Raw genomic sequence first — 18899 nt, 5'->3', positions numbered from 1 at the left:
GTACACTTTTCAAAAAAGAACTTAGAAAGATTAAGTTTTTTTTTTTTTTTGCATGCTTTTCCATTGTATGGTTCACCTTTGCTCTTGATTACTACATCAGTCTACACAGAATGGAAGAATAGCATGAAAAAGAATTGAATAGAATAACCATCTGCTTATTTTTCCATTCCTGAGCCTGAAGGCTGATCTAATTTTATCTTAAACCAAAGTTTAGGGGCGCCTGGGTAGCTCAGTCATTAAGCGTCTGCCTTCAGCTCCGGTCATGATCCTGGGGTCCTGGGATCGAGCCCCGCATCGGGCTCTCTGCTCCGCGGGAAGCCTGCTTCTCCCTCTCCCACTCCCCCTGCTTGTGTTCCCTCTCTCGCTGTCTCTCTCTGTCAAATAAATAAAATCTTTAAAAAAAAAAAACAACAAAGTTTAAGAAATTATCCCTGAACTAAACTGGTTGTAAACCAAAGCCTCTTGAGAAATCAGCTATAGGAATCTCTTTTCACTTGGATGGGATTCAGTGGGGCCACAAGCTACAGCAGGGACTCCTTAACTAAACTGAAGGAACAGGAGTAGTTGAGGACTAAGTCTGGATAGAGCTGGAAGACATGCAGGAATGACCAACTTCAAAATGCTGCCAGAGGAATCTGAAAGGCGGCCATATTTAGGAATAGTCAGAGAAAAAGAGGATGAACACAGTCATGAGTCTATAGAAAAATCATTTGCAAATCTAATAAACACCACTGAATGCCACTATGTGCTAATTCTTGGGGATAAAGATGGGAAGGAACACGAGAGATAATAACATCACTTATTCCCATTCTACTTTTGTTTGTATACTGGTCATAAGATGGGGGTAGACTGAGTCAGAGTAAAGAGTATCACTAGAATAGACATGACACTAAGGTGCCAGTTCAATCACAGGTTGTGGAGCCACTCAGATGCTTTCTAAGGAAGTTCTAGATCTCCAAAATTATCTACCCTAATTCCTCTAGTGGCTTACAGATTGGGAGGGAAGGAAAACCACTGAGGTCAATGGACATGTCTTCCTCTGCTGTCTCCTATTCCAACCCTCCAGGGACTGGGAACAGATCCAACTATTTAAGGACTAGCCAGAGGAACTAAGGGTGAGAAAGGGGGCACCTAAAAGAGTTGTCCAATTGCATGCAGCCTAACCTCCGCTGACTTCCTCAAGGAACAGACTATAGTGAATCAGACTATAGTGAATCACAATTGCATGCAGCCTAACCTCCGCTGACTTCCTCAAGGAACAGACTATAGTGAAACAGACTATAGTGAATCACAACCCCAAAAGTCCAGGACTTTTGGGGTTGTGAATCGAGAGAATGTTCAAGAAGGGAAAAAGAATCTGGGAGTGGACAATAGGCTGCAAATTAAGAGATTTTTTTGGACGTGAACTCTTCTCCACAGGATGACAGTTTAATCATGCTGATTCATCAGCACAAAATGTAGTTTTGTCAGATAGATTTTAACCATAATTTACTTTTACCACCCTGACAGAAGATAGCCAGCTCTGTCAGAGAGAACTCAGTTTTGTTCTTTACATCATTAAAATGTTCTTGTCTCAGGTGAGAAGCCCTGGTAACTATGCGCAAATCTCTTTATAAATTACTTATCTGTTAGATGCTGTGTATTTGCCACTTCATATGTTTCTTTTAGGTTTAAGTTTGTAGGACATGACTCATATCATATTTCTAGAAGGCCAAAGCAAAGTAAATATACTTCAATATAGTAACATTCAAGGATGCAATTAATCTTGCTGGCTTCATTTAAGGAAGGTATAAAGTAGGATAATAATTCACTCTAAAGTCATTGGTGTAGGCCCTTGAAGTCATTTTTTTAGCAATAAAAAGGGCTGTTTTCTGGAAGAATTAGAAATATACACATGATACTTATAATACTAATATATAACACTAAGACTAATATAACATACTAATACATTAAATTCTCCTATGGAGACCTTTATCTATCTGCAAAGGTCTTGCTTCTGGTCAGGCAGAATGTTCTCCCAAGTGAGTTAACATTTCTGCACAATGATGGAGAAGGGATGTGGTGTGAACAAAACAGCCTCCTAGGCGGCAGCCGAGGAGGGTCTACATTCCACAAGAGGAGGGTCAGAACTGCGGCATGGCTAAAGATTTCAGGATTTAGAGGGTCCACTCAAAGCCAGTTCCAGACATAGGTAGTTAAGGAGGTTAAGGATTGTCCAGACAGTGATTGTTTGGTTATAAGAGACAGAAATTCACTCCAGTGAGCTTAAGAAAAAGGGGTGTGTGTGTGTGTGTGTGTGTGTGTGTTTAAAGACTTAAGGGCAAGAAGCACAGTCTGGTCTCACAAAAGAATGGAACCACCTCTGGAAAAGATCTCTGTATCTCTAGGACCCCATGATCTCTCATCTTTGCTACTTTCAACGTTGATACTTAGTTTTACTCTCTGCAGACTGGCTTCCCGTGTTTTGAGATTCACAGGCCAAACATGGCTACGGGCCTCAGCTTTGCATCATTTCCTTTTCTAAGGCCGTCACAGACTCACTAGAGCCCCTGAGTCCCAAATCCAAATTCTTGTAAGAGAGACTCTAATTGGCCCTCTTGGCCCAGGCATCCATTGGGCTGGCTGCCCACTGAGGGCAATGGGGGAAGATTCCTTAAGGAGTATTGGGGTGGGAGGCACGATTGGCAGAGGAAAGGATTTAAGAAACACAATGGCAATTCTTCAGCAAAATGTCTTCTCCCCTGTTATTTAATCATAATCCCTCTTTTAGCTTTAGAAAGTACTATTAAAAGATACTTGCCTCACCTCACAGGGGTAAATACATTAATCCACTAGTATCCATTTTAAGATCCTATCACAAAAGAATCAGGTTAATCAGTCAGTGACCTATTCAGCCGATAACCAATAGCCTGCAAAGTCCCTAAAAGGAAAGCGTTAAGGACAAAAAAACACGATTGCCGTTAAGGAGAAAGAGAAAATGGTTAGGTGGAGGAGTTACCTGGCAGATGTGTAACAGCTGGGGCTTACTGGGTGCTCACAAGACAAGCCTCACCTGTTTCAGCTCATTACAGATCCAAACTCCCTCACTCCTGTGCCTTTGCACATAGACACATCACCTCTTCTTTACCTTGCTAACTCCTACTCTCTCTTCAGTACTGTTGTGGGTTGACTTCTATCCTCCCAAGAGATATGTTGACGTCCTAACCCCAGGTGACTGTGACTGTGTTATTTGGAAATAAGGTATTTGCAGATGTAATCAAATTAAGATGAGGTTATACTGGATTAGGGTGGGCCCTTAACCAAATGAATGGTGTCTTTACGAGGAGATGGAGATTTGGAGACAAAGACACACACAGGGAAGAAAGCTATGTGACAATAAAGGGTATGTGACAACAGAAGCAGTGATGTAGCTACAAGCCAAGGAACACCAAGGATTGCCAGTAGTCACTACAGGTGAGATGAGGCAAAGTAGGATTCCTTTCTAGAGGCTTCAGGGAGAGAATGCCAACACCTTGGTTTTGGACTTCTAACTTCCAGAAATCTGAGACAGTAAATTTCTGTGATTTTAAGTCATCTAGTTTCTGGTACTTTGTTATGGCAGTCACAAGAAACGAATGTAAATGCTCTACTCGGGTGTGGCCATCCCTGGGTTTGCTTCCCAGATAATGTTTGTATAGATCAAATGTCTGGGTCCCCCGAAAATCTGTATGTTGAAATACTAACCGCTAAGGTAATGTTATTAGGAGGTGAGGACTTTGGCAGGAGATTAGGTCATTCATGAGAATGAGCCCACAGGAGTGGGACTGGTGCCTTGTAAAACAGAGCCCAGAGAGCTGCCTTGCCCCTTCCACCATGTGAGGACATAGTGAGAAGACCACTGTCTAGGAACCAGGAAGCAGGCCCTCAGTAGCCCCTGAGTCTGCCAGTACTTTGATCCTGGACTTCTCAGGTTCCAGAACTGTGAGAAAGAAATTTCTGTTGTTTACAAGCCACCCATTTGTGGTATTTTGTTACAGCAACCCAGACGAAGGCAACATTCAAGGACCGTGCTAGTGACCTTTCTCTGCCCTCTCGTCTGTGCGGCTTACTGTCGTAGCTGCCTCCTGGGCTCACAATACAGGTGACACAGTTCCTGCTGTGTCTTTCTGTCTCCAGACTGTAAAGATTTTGAGGTAGCAGAAAGTGTCCTTATTTTTATACCTCCAGTGCCTGGCAGATAGTAGTGAATTCCGTAAGTGCTTATTAAAATGAGATAACAAAGGGCACCTGGGTGGCTCAGTCGTTAAGCGTCTGCCTTCGGCTCAGGTCATGATCCCAGGGTCCTGGGATCGAGCCCCCCATCGGGCTCCCTGCTTCGCGGGAAGCCTGCTTCTCTCTCTCCCACTCCCCCTGCTTGTGTTCCCTCTCTCGCTGTGTCTCTGTCAAATAAATAAATAAAATCTTTTAAAAAAATAAATAAAATGAGATAAAGATTATTTCCACTTGTATTAAATCTACAATGCTCTTGTGTGAAAATATTTACATTTCAAATACTTAAGACAAGCAAGTATGGGATAAAGTAAACTCACGCTGTTTAATTTTACCCCATACATTAAAATATGCTTCAGAAGAAATTAGGAAGCCAAATAATTAAATAACAGAATGTACCAACTTGTAGTTGGTTGCCCCCAGCCCTGGTAAAATAAGGAAAAGGTTCTTTGAATTTAAAAAGTGTACTTTTTTTGGGGAAAAAAAGAGGCCTCGGGTTGGTTTTATGAATTTAACTCTCCATAGAATCCCTTCCCACTCGAATAAAGTAATTGTAATTCATGAATTCAGAAATGTAGTACAAATGCAGATGAAGATAAATAGCACATGAGCCATTCGAGACAGACAGATTCATGGGGGAAATTAGAAGCTGTCATCAGGAGAGTTAATGGAAAGTCCACTAATCCTAATTTTCAGACAGGATAAATGGGAGTCCTGTGCTTCCCATCCAATTCACTCTCACAGAGGTCTGCTTGTCTAGGGAGGATGGGAGGGTGGTTCCATTTACCCCCAAGTACGTATTAGCAGCCCCAGTGCCATTTTTGCGATGTCTGCTATAAATTTTGGACTTGTATTTATTTTTTTAAATAAAGAAATAGCTAAGAGACTCTGTGTTACGTAGGGATTTAGTTCTCTCTAGTGTGAGTAATCGCTACTTAATGTTAGACTGTTCTTCAGATAAGTGGCACAAACTGCTGAGTGGCACAGAGTTCAGGGGCTACTGGGCAGATAGTCTCATCAGCATATTAAATGGCATAATTACACATTTTATAATGCATGCCACTGTGGTAGTTTGGTAGGCAGAGTCTGTTTTTATCTATTTTTTTAATACACAAAAGAGCTTCAACTTCTAGATCAAGATTCCAAGTATAGTCTCTGAGAATCATTCTTCCATTGTATTTGTTATACTCACTTAACCAAGCTTCTGAAACTTATTTCTCATATCCAGTTCCTTGTGTAGTAGACATGGAGGGTCCTTTCTCAATTGTCATTCCATTTTTTTAAATTTTTTAAATTTTATTTTATTATGTTAGGCACCACACAGTACATCATTAGTTTTTGATGTAGTGTTCCATGATTCATTGTTTTCATATATATGAACACCCAGCGCTCCATGCAGTACGTGCCCTCCTTAATACCCATCACCAGGCTAACTCATCCCCCCACCCACCTCCCCTCTAAAATCCTCAGTTTCTCAGAGTCCATAGTCTCTCATGGTTCTTCTCCCCCTCCGATTCCCCCACCTTCATTTTTCCCTTCCTTCTCCTAATGTCCTCCATGCTATTCCTTATGTTCTAAAAATAAGTGAAACCATATGATAATTGACTTTCTCTGCTTGACTTATTTCACTTAGCATAATCTCCTCCAGTCCCATCCATGTTGATGTAAAAGTTGGGTATTCATCCTTTCTGATGGCTGAGTAATATTCCACCGTAATATTCCATGGACCACATCTTCTTTATCCATTCATCTGTTGAAGGGCATCTCGGCTCTTTCCACAGTTTGGCTATTGTGGACATTGCTGCTATGAACATTGGGGTGCATATGGCCCTTCTTTTCACTACATCTGTGTCTTTGGGGGAAATACCCAGGAGTGCAATTGCTGGGTCATAGGGAAGCTCTATTTTTAATTTTCAGAGGCACCTCCACACTGTTTTCCAAAGTGGCTGTACCAACTTGCATTCCCACCAACAGTGTAAGAGGGTGCCCCTTTCTCCACAACCTCTCCAACATTTGTTGTTTCTTGCCTTGTCCATTTTTGCCATTCTAACTGGTGTAAGGTGGTATCTCAGTGTGGTTTTGATTTGAATTTCCCTGATGGCTAATGATGATGAACATTTTCTCATGTGTCTGTTAGCCATTTGTATGTCTTCTTTGGAGAAGTGTCTGTTCATGTCTTCTGCCCATTTTTTGACTTGATTACTTGTTTTTTGGGTGCTGAGTTTGAGAAGTTCTTTATAGATCTTGGATACCAGCCCTTTATCTGTAGTGTCATTTGCAATTATCTTCTCCCATTCTGTGGGTTACCTCTTTGTTTTGTTGACAGTTTCCTTTGCTGTGCAGAAGCTTTTTATCTTGACAAAGTCCCCAAAGTTCATTTCTGCTTTTGTTCCACTAGCCTTTGGAGATGTATCTTGAAAGAAGTTGCTGTGGCCGATATCAAAGAGGTTACTGCCTATGTTCTCCTCTAGGATTTTGATGGATTCCTGTCTCACATTGAGGCCTTTCGCCCATTTTGAGTTTATCTTTGTGTATGGTCTGAGAGAGTAGTCGAGTTTCATTCTTCTGTATATAGCTGTCCAGTTTTCCCAGCACCATTTATTGAAGAGACTGTCTTTTTTCCGTTGCATATTTTTTCCTGCTTTGTCGAAGATTATTTGACCATAGAGTTGAAGGTCCATATCTGGGCTCTCTATTCTGTTCCATTGGTCTATATGTCTGTTTTTGTGCCAGTACCATGCTGTCTTGGTGATCACTGCTTTGTAATAGAGCTTGAAATGGGGCAACGTGATGCCCCCGGCTTTGTTTTTCTTTTTCAACATTTCCTTGGCAATTCAGGGTCTTTTCTGATTCCATACAAATTTTAGGATTGTTTGTTCCAACACTTTGAAAAATGTCATGGAGTTTTGATCGGGATGGCGTTGGAGGTATAGATTGCTCTGGGTAGCATAGACATTTTAACAGTGTTTATTCTTCCAATCCATGAGCATGGAATGTTTTTCCATCGTTTTGTGTCTTCTTCAATTTCTTTCATGAGTGTTCTGTAGTTCCTAGAGTATAGATCCTTTACCTCTTTGGTTAGGTTTATTCCAAGGTATCTTATGGGTTTTTGGTGCTATTGTAAGTGGAATCATTCCTCTAATTTCTCTTTCTACTGATGCATTGTTAGTGTATAAGAAAGCAACGGATTTCTGTGCATTGATTTTGTATCCTGCCACTTTATGGAATTGCTGTATGAGTTCTAGTAATTTGGGGGTGGAGTCTTTTGGATTTTCCACAGAAAGTATCATGTCATCTGAGAAGAGAGAGAGTTTGACTTCTTCTTTGCCAATTTGAATACCTTTTATTTCTTTTTGTTGTCTGATTGCTGTTGCTAGGACTTGTAGTACTATGTTGAACAATAGTGGCAAGAGTGGGCATCCTTGACGTGTTCCTGATCTTAAGGGAAAGGCTCTCAGCTTTTCCCCATTGAGGATGATATTCGCTGTGAGTTTTTCATAGATGGATTTTATGAACTTGAGGAATGTTCCCTCTATCCCTATACTCTGGAGAGTTTTAATCGGAAAAGGATGCTGTATTGTGTCAAATGCTTTTTCTCCATCAATTGAGAGGACCATATGGTTCTTCTCTCTCCTCTTATTAATGTGTTCTATCACACTGATTGATGTGAGAATGTTGAACCACCCTTGCATCCTGGGGATAAATCCCACTTGGTCGTGGTGGATGATCCTTTTAATGCATTGTTGGATGCTATTAGCTAGGATTTTGTTGAGGATTTTGGAATCCATATTCATCAAGGATATTGGTCTGAAATTCTCCTTTTTGATGGGGTCTTTGCTTGGTTTGGGGATTAAGGTACTGCTGGCCTCATAGAATGAGTCTGGAAGCTTTCCTTCTGTTTCTATTTTTTGAAACAGCTTCAGGAGAATAGGTGTTATTTCTTCTTTGAATGTTTGGTAGAATTCCCCAGGGAATCCATCACGCCCTGGACTCTTGTTTTTTGGGAGGTTTTTTATCACTGCTTCAATCTCGTTACTGGTTATTGGCCTATTCAGATTGTCAATTTCTTTCTGTTTCAGTCTTCTCAGTTTATAGGTTTCCAGGAAGGCATCTGTTTCTTCCAGGTTGCCTAATTTATTGGCATATAGTTGTTGATAATAATTTCTAATAATTGTTTCTAGTTCCTTGGTGTTAGTCGTGATCTCTCCCCTTTCATTCATAATTTTAGTAATTTGGGTCCTTTCTCTTTTCTTTTGGATAAGTCTGGCCAGTGGTTTATCAATCTTATTAAGGTAAGTATATCAGGGTCTTTGGACACCATTTAGCAAGTAACTTGAACAAGGCAGACATCCCATAATAAAATGACTTGAACTTAGCATAATACTTAGATCCTTTAAAAGTGAGAACAACTTTATTATGAACTATACTCAACGCCTTGTTTTCTATTAGGGCCATGCATTAGTTGAGTTGTAGCAACCTTCCTATTTATATTTTTCACATTTTCACATATTATAGTAAAACACTGCTTTGAATTCTTATTTCATGTCTTTGGTGAATCTATTCCCCCAATGGCTATTGTTTTGCCACTTCACAGTCCTTTATTCTGAGAGTATGGCTTCTGCTAACATTAGGTATTCTAAGTAAAAGTCAATTCTATTCTTGATTGATGATGCCCTGGACCTAAACTTTCTATAAAAAGGATGACGTGCTGTTACTTTTCTAATATCCGCTCCTCTGTGATTACACATTTTGAACTCATATTAATATGTCTGCCCATTTTTAATGGACTCATAGATTAGTCCACTTGCATTTTTACTTCCGAACTACCTTTAAAATTTCATATTAAATAAATGTTCTTACCAGCTAGATTCCAAAGGGTGTGTGTGTGGTGGGGGGGAATTTCATTTATCCCAATATAATCTCTAGAAGATAACTTTCCTATCAAATGTGTCATGTGATGAAGTAAATTTAAAATGCCATGCAATACTGTATTTGAATATTTTAATGTCAAAATTACCTTATGATTAGTATGTCAAGAAATTTAAAAAATTATTGTAGGGCGCCTGGGTGGCTCAGTTGGTTAAGCGACTGCCTTCGGCTCAGGTCATGATCCTGGAGTCCCGGGATCGAGTCCCACATCGGGCTCCCTGCTCAGCAGGGAGTCTGCTTCTCCCTCTGACCCTCCTCCCTCTCATGCTCTCTGTCTCTCATTCTCTGTCTCAAATAAATAAATAAAATCTTTAAAAAAAAAAATTATTGTAAAGACTCAGGTAAGCCACGTTGCACATTATCTCATGTATATTACAGGTACATTTTAGGTAACAATATTTGACTCCCTTTTCCTAAAACTTTGCAAAACTGTGTAAAAATAGACAGAATAATTGGCATAGAAAGACAGAGTAATCAGGAAAAAAAAATACCCAAAGCCAATGTTACAAGTAGTTGAGAATATAGTTTATATACATGAGAATAAACTTTTCCTTAAACGCATGGATCACCACTACAAATGATGTCAGATTTCAAAGCTTCCTAACTTTATATCCTCAAAAGCTAAATCACGAAAGCAAATTTATAATTACCAGTAATAGATAAGCTTGCAATGAGTCGCTTTCATTTCATTCATTTTTAGTTCAGAACAGCAAGGAATTCCTAACCAGGTATTGATAATTAAAATCCTCCTCTCTACTTAGGTATGACCCTATTCCTAAAACATGTTTTTTGGTAAAAGCTTTTCAAGGATTGCTCAAAATGATGAGATCTTTTTCTAAAGGGCCTGACTGTGCTTCTAGAGATGTTCAGGTACTCAACTGCTCAGAGGCAATGAGAGCTAAACATTTTGACAGGAAAAGAAAACCTAAATCACACACATATATTTTATTCTTTTCCTCTCCCTCTTTTTTACTGCCTGAACTCCAGGATTCATTTTCTTTTTAGTAACTCACACCATCACACTTTAAACTCTGGGAAACTAAGGCTATATAAGAGTTTGCATGATGGTAACATTCAAATATTAAATATTAGGTGCTTGGGAAGATTTGAAGCATCTTAGAGTCTTTAAGTAATTTATTTTTCATACACAACCTTAATGGAAAAGCCTCTTCTTAAAGTAAATCCTTGCATTGGTTTCTCAGTTTAGCTCAGTTTCAGATCCCTTAAAAGGAAAAAAATCTCTAGCTCCTGGAAAGGAGAAATAATATCCTAATTCATGATAAAATAGAGGCCAGAACCCAAAGCTCTAGTTTCTTTTTCTGACTCTTAAAGACGTATCTATTTACTTTAGAGAAAAAGGGCACACACGTGGAGGGGAGGGGCAGAGGGACAGAAACTCAGCAGACTCCAGGGTGGGCCTGGAGCCCCACGCCAGGCTCAATCCTATGACCCCAAGATCATGACTGGAGCTGAAATCAAGAGTCAGATGCTTAACTGACTGAGCCACCCAGGAGCCCCTCTCTTTCCCACTCTTAACTAGATATGTAGACACAGGCCAGTTGCTTCAGGTCCCCAGGTCTCACACACATCCTGAAATTGACAACTCCATGATCCCACAGTCTATGTCAAGCTTCCTTTAAGTGTAGCAGTAACAGATGGTTAAGTCTTTGCTTTCGGGAGCTCATGATCTCATTGGGCACTACCATTTCCTCAAGAAAATTAGTTACCACATTTTATAGTCTTATTTGTTATAAAATGTTTAGCTCTCATTGCCTCTGAGCAGTTGAGTACCTGAACATCTCTAGAAGCACAGTGATTTTCATATATTTTCTTTACCAAAATTATTTCAGAGAATTTAACAAATATTTATAATTCACTATTTTAAAAAGTGAAAGTCACATTTCACACCATGATTATTTGTACACCCACAAATTGTGCAATATTAGAGTGTTTTATAAGTTGAATATTATGTCACTAAATATTATGATATAGTAGCCCTGAGATAAATGGTTCACAACTTATTCTTTCCTTCAGAGCTATAGCTGATGTTTCTATTGTCTGTCAATTTAGCTATGGGACTAAAGTTTCTAGCAAACAAGAGTCCCCAGTTACCGACTGCAACCCACATAGATCCAGACAGAGACACATGTCTACACCTGCACAGCCACATATACCAAATATGTGCAAACACTGTTTGAAAATGCTTTGCATGACAGAACAGTCTCACTACCTGCAATAAACTGGGACACCATCACCTATGAAGGAAAAGGAGAATCGCACATTAATGTTCTGAAGGAGCCATATATAGAAAATAATGCTTGAAATGCTCAAGGACAGAAAGTCTCTCAGCATTTGTAGAAGATATTCAAGGGTAAGGCATTCTGATAAACTTGAGCTCAGGTGATCTGCCCTTCAAAAATGTTCAGTCTTCATACTGTCAAAGAAGCATTTTTCCCTTGCTCCCATGCTTTTCCTTTGCTCTTTTATTTTGTATATAATAATCATGAATATTGCATCATATAAAAAAAATTTTTTAAATCATCATGGTCATTTATACTTGTCTGCCTCATATACAAGTAACATACTAAAGCTTACTTTATATTTATCTATGAAGTGCAGCCCTTCTTCTTTGGAAAAGACACAGATGCAATTATGATTTGATGTTAATATGTTTCAGTAGACTATGCAAATTTCACAAGATAATTATGTCATTATGTTTATATATAACCAAGACAAAAAAAATTACTAAGACTATTCAAAGAACTTAATCTTTATAATTAAGTGCTTGCTATTATTTTTATTCTCTTATGTATTACCAAAGCACCCTTAATGCTTCTCTTTATTATGACACTCATCAAGCAGTATTTTTTTATGTCTCCTCACTAGACTAGAACTATTTCATAGGCAAAGACTTCATGGTATTTATACATTCTAATTTCTTTGTGTTATCTGAGAAAGAGAGATGATAGATTCATACATATATAGATATGGATTCCTTACTGTGGCTCTAATCATCCAAAATCAAACAAATGATAATCAAGCTTGATATCTTTTTGATCATCACAGTTAAGTAATGTCTTAAATAGAAAAAGCAGAAACCAGCAAACATTTAGGGATAAGGTTAACAAAATTTTTAAAATACTAAAATTGATTCTTCAAGGGATTGATTTAAATTCACATAATTTGCTTATAATAAGTGTTTACAGAACAGCTAAAAGGAGGAGGTACACAAGCAAAAAGGGAGAAAGGAGGGGAAAAGTAATCTTTAGTGATGGCTAAAACTCATTAATCTAAATTGAAGACCATTGGGAGTAAATGTAAAGACAGTAACGCCATTCTGATATGGGTTCAAAACACTGAAAGTCAGATAATGTAACTAGAAGTTACCATAAACACTATAAAATATGAAAATGTGAATGGTAAACTTGGAACATTAGAGCTGAAAGACAATTTCAGAACACCTTAATAATCTGCCAGATTTAGAGATATTGTCACTTTCTGTGTCAATTGTGATAATATTGTCACTGTCTTGGTAATGATGAGATGAAATTTCAGTATTTGAGGACATAGAAAGAAATGGACTCCAACTAAAGGGCAGATGCTATTTCTTTTTTTCCCTATAAATTCACCATCCTTCCAATAACTGGATATTTCTAGCCTTCCTTTCAAGCCCTCTGCTTACATGTGCTACTCTTGGTGTTTGGGAGTGGACCTCAAGGGATATCAACATCTTACACCTCAAGCTCTGCAGACTGGACTCTTCCTACCAATAGGAGAGGTTATACTAACCCTTTTTACTCTTCTCCTTGGGTAGAAATTATTATTATTTCATAGAGATTTCCCTTTTTCTTTTTTTATATAGCTGCATAGTTACATAGCACTCCATTTTGTGGGTACATTGAGTTTGTTTAAACATTCTCCTATGTATGAGCATTTTGGTTGTTTCAAATATTTTGCCATTACAAACAATGTTGCAATGTGTTTTTGTATTGTGGGAAGCTTATTGGAAGAGTAAATTCCCAGACATGGGATTGCTGGGCCAAAAGATATATTTATGTGTATACATTTCTACATTTCCTTCCAAAAGGATTGTACCCATTTGTATTTCTACCAGAAATGTACGTGCATACATGCTTTCTCACAATCATGCCAACCAAATGTGTTACCACACTTTTTAGTTTTTATCAGTCTGATAGGTCATAGGTGACATCTCTGTGTGATTTTTAAATTTGTTTTTTTTCTAAATATGAGTAAGACTGAATATCTTTTCATATGTCACAGGGCCATGTATACGCTCGTGTGTGTGTGTGTGTGTGTGTGTGTGTGTGTGTGTGTGTATAGCTCAAATTGACTGTTTTTTACCCATTTCTCTACCAGGTTTCAAGTGTCTCTTTAGGCGAAATTCACAGAAATGAGATTTCTGACTCAAAAGATAAATGAATATGTAGTTGTATTAGATATTGCCAAATTCTCTTCTAAAGGGTTATACTGGCTTGCGTTCCCACCAGTAATGGGTGATAACCTGTGTTCCCACAGCCTAGCCAACGGAATGTGCTACGATACACTTTTTAGTATTTGCTAGTGTTACGGTCTGAATGTTTGTGCCCTCCCCCCTGCCCCAAATTCACACATCAGAATCCTAACACCCCATGTGATGGTATTAGGAGGTGAGGCCTTTGGGAGGTGATTAGGTCATGAGGGCAGAGCTTCATGAATGCGATTAGTGCCCTTATCAAGGAGGTCTGAGAAAAACCCCTTGTCCCTTCCTCCATAGGAGGTTACACGGAGAAAATGGCCATCAAAAAGGAAGATGAGTCTCACTAGACCCCAGATCTGCTGACACCATGGTCTTAGATTTCCCAGCCTCTAGAACGGTTAGAAATAAATTTCTGTGCTTTATAAGTTACCCAGTCTATGGCATTTTGTTATAGAGCCTGAATGGACTAAGACAGTCAGTCTGACAGGTGAGGAATGGTAATACATTGCTGCAGTATTATGCCCTCTGCTGATGGAAAATTAGATGGCCAGCTTCCACTCCAGAACACAGTGCAGGTGTATTATGCTAGACTCCCCTCACTGCCTGAAGCATCTCCCCAAGAGGTTCTTATGTTCTCTCCTGCTAGCAAACCTCAGGCAGGAATACTCCAGTACAATAGATAGACTCTTATCACAGTGAACCTCAAAAAGTAGGTGGTCATAGTCTCCATGCCTTTTCTCCCAAGATGTTGACATCTTTGCAAAATTACTTAGCCCCTGCCTACTCATCCACAAGCTCATAAACCAAGAAGTATCAAAAGGGGAAGATTTTATGAACCACAACAACTCCTGATATGCCCTTGTGCCAGGGCAATGACTTGTCTTGCTTTGACAGAAATAAGAGGGGCAATCTCCTAACTTTCTCTTGAGCAAAGATATCTTTGTCTACCAGGAGAGACAAACAGCAACCAGCATCAAATTGATCACTTCTCAAAGTTCCAATATCCTGATGATTCCACTGGCCCAAAAGATGTCACCTCTAGGAGTGCTTTTCCATCATCAGGTGCCTCAAGGTTAAGTATTACCCTCCAAGAAGCTGATGGAGAAGAGAGGGTCTAATTATGAAATCACTAGCTAATGTCAAAGGAAACGATAGAACTTCTGAGGAACTGGGTATCACAGCCACTGATAATATTTGTCCTTAGCACATTGGGCTTTTCTAATGTAGACATTTGCCAATTGGTACAGACACTGAGATTTTTCCCCATCCCACGTCAATGTTCTTAGGCCTCAGGGGCTACTATCTTCAGTGAAGGAGCAGGGTAGGCTCTTTGTTCCCTATCAGAAACGGCACCTTCCCTTGGCTCTCCCCTTATCCTACTCAGCAAGCTCTGGATACCTGGCAGCCCTGTGGGATCTGAGCTATTTTAACCCCTCATGCCCTGATGTAGCATTTACCACTCTCAAAAGATGCTGAGAGATCAGAACAGCACACAGTTACTTCTATAAATAGATAATTCCAAAATGGACTCCCCCCACCTAACAAGTGAATCGCTTCCCAGGAGACTTTTTAATAGCTAAAATAGTGGAGGAAAGAGCCAGGAAAGAAGACAAGGGGAGAAGTTTATAGATGCACTGTGACATAATGCCTTCTAAATGTACTGGTGGCCAGGCATAGTGGCAACCTGCCTGCCTATTTCAATTTTGATCAGTTCTTTATTACTTAGTGAATATACAGTTAATAAAGAGCTAAGATCTTTAAATCATCCAATATTCTTGCCACCTGTTAACTTTTTGTAGTTTGATAAAAGGAATAAAACTGAAAGCAAAATTGAGAAATTCGAATTATTTAGACATTCTAATTATGCCCATGTCTACTCTCAAATAGCTGTGTCCTGTGTAGATTAAATAATTATGCAAATGTGAAGTATAACTCTAACCAACTACTTTTTTGTACACAATCTGAATCCCACAGATTAATAGATCAACTTCTCAAATAATGAAAAATCAACATGCATAAGCTAAGTATCTGGCACAGAGTAAATGCTCAAATGGTTTCTGAGGAAGCTAGAATTTTATGAAAAATTTCAAGTGTAACTTTATACATACCTTTTCCGGGGAGAGAATCTATTATCATTTTCAATGGACTATTTATCATCCCCCAAAAGGTTAGCAACAACCAGACTAGGGTATGGAATTTCTTTTAATCTCTATTAGACATTACACACATATTAAAGCAATAGTCATTTCATTATACAATCTCATACTTTTCCTAAATAAATAACATGGCCTTTGCCATAATTCTAATGACCATTTAAAACAATAAAAACAAGATACATAAACATTAATTTAGTAGATTGTGTCCTTGAGCATTATTGCCTATTATGCTTGAAAAAAATTCTCATCCATTTTTCTTAACAATGAACAGGTTGGGTTTTTTTTTCCCTCTTCCTAATGGTGTTTCCTTCTAAGGATATTCACTTTACAGAAGACATAAATGTTCACAAATATGAACAAAAGAGATTTTCAACTTGTTAAAAGTTTCTATCAACCATTGTACTGTTTGGGGAGTACTAAGCCTATTTGCCAGAAAATTCAGATCTTCTTATATACCAAGTCTTTATTTATTTAAAAAATAGGTCATTAAAGTAATGAATGAGTATGGAGATGAATTATGAGAAACCTACAGAGTTTTTAAAGGAACTATGATGGCTGCCAAGATAAAAAGAAGAAGCATAATAAAAATCTACAGGATGAGTAAATGTTTGGCATTTAAACAGCTCAAGACCATATAAATTACTTCCACCCAGAATTATTCATTTAAATTCTAGGCCCTCAAGCAAAATGTCATAAAGTAAGAGAAGCCATGAAGTAATTCTTGGAACTGAATTCTGATCAACAAAGAAGGACTTGGTGGCAACATGGGAGTGACAGAAAGAGGGAAAAAAGATGGTGTCACCTGGGCATTCACAAAAGAAATGAAATGAAGTGCTGGACATTTCTGGACATACATGCCAGACTGACTTAAAAGCTTGACTTCAGAAATTCCTGGGAATCAAAAGTATATGCCAACAGCCAGAGACACAAGGAAAAAAATGACTCATGAGGATCACAGATGGTGAACAATGAAATTCTGACTATACATTCAAACAATTCCAGTGAGAGCTGGAGGGGAGGAGGTGGCCATCAGGACAGACCAGCATGGCTGTCTAAGGAGCCCTCTGACAAGCTCAGGCTTACAAGGACATGAGTCAAATACAAAAGGAATCAAGAAAAGCAAGGGCAAGTATAAACAATAGCATGAACATCAGGGAAGTCAAAGAATGAAAGGAACAGAGACGAAAAAAAGAGCGCTGAGGAAAACACGGTGTTGTTGAAAGTATTTGCTATATGTGGGATAGTGCAGACCATGAAGTATATGTTGTTATTTCCTCCATTTTTTTTTAAGATTTTATTTATTTATTTGACAGAGAGAGAGACAGCAAGAGAGGGAACACAAGCAGGGGGAGTGGGAGAGGGAGAAGCAGGCTTCCCGCCAAGCACGGAGCCCGATGCGGGGCTCGATCCCAGGACCCCAGGACCATGACCCAAGCCGAAGGCAGACGCTTAACGACTGAGCCACTCAGGCGCCCCATTATTTCCTCCATTTTATAGAGGAGAAAACTAAGGTGTGAAGAGGTAAAATCGTTTCTGCCATATCCTGATCCTTTTAAACAGCGGAACAGAGATTTCAAACCAGTGAGGGACCCTTATTCCTTACTCATGTCTCCTTCCATGTGGAGGAACATCCTTTAATCCTGGCCCTTCTCCGTCTCTCTCACCACTCCACTGCAGGGGTGGAGGGATAAATACCTGACTGGTAGGCTTAGAAGGAGCAACTGTGCTAGCCAGCCCCTTCCCCTGGCTCTCTTCTTCCTCCTTCTCCTCCTTCTCTAACCTCCAACTCTCAGGAGAGAGCTACCTCTGCCAGCAATGCTCTCAGACACTCTAGGTTTGATGCAACTTTGAGGTAAGGTCTTGCCCCCTTGAGGAAGTCTGCAGTGGTACACAGCTGCCTGTGACTGACTGGGAAGGTCAGTCAGATCCGGGGGTGCAACTCCAGCTCACTAGCTACCAGACATGTCAAATTCTCCAATATCAGCTCTATCAGTCATATAGATGGTATTTTTATTCCCATAGGCTTCACTGGGGGGAGGGGGTTCTGTTTCTCAGCTAGTTCAGCATGCAGGCTTCTCAAAGACTTCAACAAAACACTGCTTTGTATGATCTCAGCCCTGAGCTCCTAACCACTTAGCAATATCATTTTGCATACGTTTTATGTAAGATGGAATAAAGCTTATAGATGATGGAGAGAATGACTAGGTTATTTTGTGATAGGTTTTCCAGAAAATGGAATATTTTACTAAATTAGAAATGGCAAAACATGATTAAGAGAAAATTGAAAATCAAGACAGAAAAGGGGATAGTAAAAGACCCTGTAAAATCTTTGAATACATTTTTCAGGCCCAGAAAAATGATACTGCAGCCTAACTGAATAGCTTATGCCTCAGAGCCACTGTTGGTCATAGCTGAGAAGTCACGGAGTATCTCCAGAAAACTGGAGATGAACAAATGTCCCTAGTTTTCAAAAGGCTAAAAAATGGCAAATTCTCAGAAATTACAACCAGTAGGCTTGACATCAATACCCAGGAAACTCATAGAACAGGTCTGTGAGAGAAAGATCTAATGAAAAACCAGAAAGCTGGGTCCACTAAAAAAAGTAAGTTGCTCCAAATTAATTTCATTAATATTTTTGATAAGTTTACTGATGTGTTTATCAAGAAATGCTCAAAAACACAGCGTGTCTTTATTTCAACAAAGCACTGAACAGAGACTTCCATAATACACTTAATCCAATGGTAGACAAGAAAATGCAAGGACATTACACTGTGAAATAGCTTGGCACCTGGAAGATCAATCATTGTGAATGTGAACGACATTTGTGAGGTGAATGGGATGCTGGCCTTCTCATTGTATACCCTATGTATCTACAATTTTTGCTTGTCAGTTATGCCTCAAAGATGCTGGAATAAAATAAAAAGCAAATAAAATCTTTACGTAGCACTACAAGAAAAAGTGCCCCAAATAATGGAAAGAAACCTTCCCAATGCACTCTTTAATAGTAAAACCACATTTTGAGTTTCGTGTGAGATTCTAGATACTCTGTTAGGAGAGATAATTACAAAAAGGGGCATGTTCAGAAAGCA

Source organism: Neomonachus schauinslandi, chromosome 8 (assembly GCF_002201575.2).
Source record: "Neomonachus schauinslandi chromosome 8, ASM220157v2, whole genome shotgun sequence".
NCBI lineage: Eukaryota > Metazoa > Chordata > Mammalia > Carnivora > Phocidae > Neomonachus > Neomonachus schauinslandi.
The sequence above is the reverse complement of the archived record's forward strand: the minus strand, read 5'-3'. Positions refer to the sequence as shown.